We start from the raw sequence: 3,315 nt of genomic DNA on the forward strand, positions 1-3,315 counted from the left end.
GTGTCATTGATAGTTGCTTTTTTAAACTTTAAATTTATATAACTTATCCTCAATATTTATGTCTAGTTATTATGTTTTCATATAGAAAAATGATTGTAGTTTCTGACACAACCAAAAACTGAAATTTGATAATTTTGACCATTCCAACTTTAAAACCGATTTTCTTCATTTTCCAAATCCCGACTTAATACCGCTTCGAGGCGTAGGGTCACATATGATCGAGAAAACCATGTGATAACTAGTCACCCATTTGTCAATATAAAAACAATAACAATGATCAGATGGAGGTCAAACTCGTTCACGTTATTGTTTATAAACAACCAACTATGTTTGTCCGAGCACGTGTGAAGATGTGTCACAAATTCCATGTTTTGATTGGTCAAAAATCTACTGGTTAATTTGTTTAGAAGCAGTGTGTCCCATTCTCTGTGCCCCAAGTGGATCACGTGCTAATTTTCCATTTTCTCGTCTTTTCTTCCCGCAATCCGTATTGATGCCATGCGCTTAGTTAAATTACAACATCCGCCAGCCGGATATAATTGTCACAGTAAAGATTGTTCACAATTATCTTATTAAATTTTATTTTATTAAGAACTGAATTCATCTCACTCCAGTTATATTTCGGTAGGCTTAGATAAACTTTACCTTCTAATATTAGATCGTCTTTCCTTTTATAGCCTTCCCTCGAATTAATTTCTAATTAGTGAATACTTTTCGTTCTACATTCTGTCACGTAGCCACTTATTATAAAAGCTGATAGGTCTAACATTTGACACTCACTTTTTCTCTCCACAATCTATGCCGGACGGCCAGTCGCTCTATTCCTATATATATACTGGAAGATTTTTATCTTTTGGGACTTTGTAGATATTATATCTACACCATTAAGACGCCGGAGCTTTTAACTTTGATTGTATAATCTTCAAGGATCAAACCCAAGCCCGCTGTACTACACTATAACCTCTTACCAATTGCCTGGAAGTGGAATTTTACGAGTCCAATCCTGTTATCAGAGGAATAGATCATCCAAGCCCATCAACTGCCTGGAAACGTAAACTTACGAACTTGACATATTATCATAAGTTACGTAAAATATTCATATCTCTATTTGTAACTGCCACGATCACTGTTTATCTCTTTTAATTAAATTCCATCATTATTTTTTATTTCATTGTAAACAAATCGTTAATTGTTTTTCATTTATAGTAACTAGTAAATTCTGGGGCCTCATTCTACATATATCTTTATGCATAGTCGAGTAGCTCTTTACTCACTTGAGACCATGACATTTTGGAGGGGACACGTATAAAGAATTGAATTTATTTAGTTACATATATCTATTTCATCTAACTTTAAAGTTTAAATTGTAAAACTCTTAATTGCCCCACTTGATCATATTTTAATTGAACTCCCTATTTACAGGATTAATTATTTTTTTTCTTTTTCATTTCTTCATTTAAATGGAATAGCAATTTATCCATTCATTCTTTTATTCAAATTGATAGCATTTTATTGATTCATTCCTTCATTCATTTATTCATTTATAAATTATTCATTCATTCATTGTTCATTCATTTATTTATTCATTCATTCATTCATCCATTCATTCGTTTATTCACTCATTTATCCAATCATTCATACATCTATTCCTCCCTTCATTCTTTCATTCATACATTATCCATTCATTCATTCATCTATTCACTCAGTTTTTCATTCATTCATTCATTCCTTGTCCACTTTGTTATTATATCACTCATTTCATTTTGTTGTTTGCCTCATTCATGAATTGTTTTCAATATGTTTACATTCCATAACGATTCATTCACCTATCATCCAATCACTCATTGTTGTGAACACATTTTGTAACTATTGTAAATCTTACGATATTTTATTGTTTTGTATTTCAGACATCACTGCTAAACACTCTTCAATGCCTAATTACAATTGTTGAACAACCATTGAACAAGAGAGAGGTCCCAGCCACGAACTGAGTTGGTAGATATATCCTTCATTATTCTCTTTTACATGAGTTGGGCATCACATAGTAACTATAGACATCGTGATTTGTTTTGCATAGTGATTTGTTTTAAATGCATTTTTGGCATATTACTGTTATCGAAAACCACTTATATATTATGTTCTGAAAAGTGAGTCTTTAAAAACTAAATAATAATAAAAGGAGTCTACTAGCCGTCGTGTTATATTTAGTGATAGATAACTTGGGATTATTCTGGAATCCTATTATTGTTATCACACTCTAGTATATTAGCGTCATTGCGAATAATTGTACACAAACTAACGACGAGTCACACACATTGGTGATACATTTTTCGTAGTAACATAGTTTAGAGTACACGCGATTGACACATTGTTATTGACACAAGTCATAATAACTCCGCATTGTATTGACACATTGCTTTATAAGATATAACGATAAAAGGCATCAAATTCAACATACATAATAAGTTGAAATAAGAGAGAGAGATTTCTAAAAATAGAACAGTTCATTCCAGTAAGTGTAAATAAATAAAACAGTCAGTAACAGTATCCTGTCAATATAATATATATAAAATATCGTAACTAATTTATTGCAACATGGAAGCATATAAAAGATACTTAAGTCTCGCAAAGGACTTAGAAATACCCCAGGAAAGAATATTTTCATGGTGCGAAGAGAAAGTAAAAGAAGAAAAAGAACATGAAGAAAGAATTCGTAGAGAAGAAAATGAAGAAAGAATTCGTAGAGAAGAAAATGAAGAAAGAATTCGTAGAGAAGAAAAAGAACATGAAGAAAGAATACGTAGAGAAGAACGAGAAGAAAGAGTCCAAGAAAGGGAACTAAAAAGACAAATAGCTTTAGCAGAAGAAGAAACCAAAAGGACCCAAATGATGCTGGAAATTGAAAAAACAAAAACCGGTCATGAAAGAAAACATAATAATAGTGATGAATTTTTCGTGAAACTTCCACGCATGCCAACATACGATGAACGCTCAGACTGCCTAGAATCCTTCTTACACCGATTCGAAGTTCAGGCTAAAGGCTAAATCGTTGGCCAGAAAGCAAATGGGCCACAGCCTTGATAAACTGCTTATCTGGAGAACCACTAAAAGTTTTCTATACCTTAACAACTGAAGATGCAGATGACTATGGTAAAATTAAAGACGCTCTACTAAAAAGATTTAGATTAACGGAAGATGGTTACCAGGAAAGGTTTCACACTGCAAAACCGGAAAGTGGAGAAGACTTTAATACATTCGTGAACCGAATTACTCAATTTCTAAATCGGTGGCTTGAGTTGGCAAACGTTAAAACAA

This window comes from Berghia stephanieae, chromosome 5 (assembly GCF_034508935.2).
Source record: "Berghia stephanieae isolate SIO BIC M18660-M18661 chromosome 5, UCSD_Bste_1.3, whole genome shotgun sequence".
NCBI classification, from domain to species: Eukaryota; Metazoa; Mollusca; class Gastropoda; order Nudibranchia; family Aeolidiidae; genus Berghia; species Berghia stephanieae.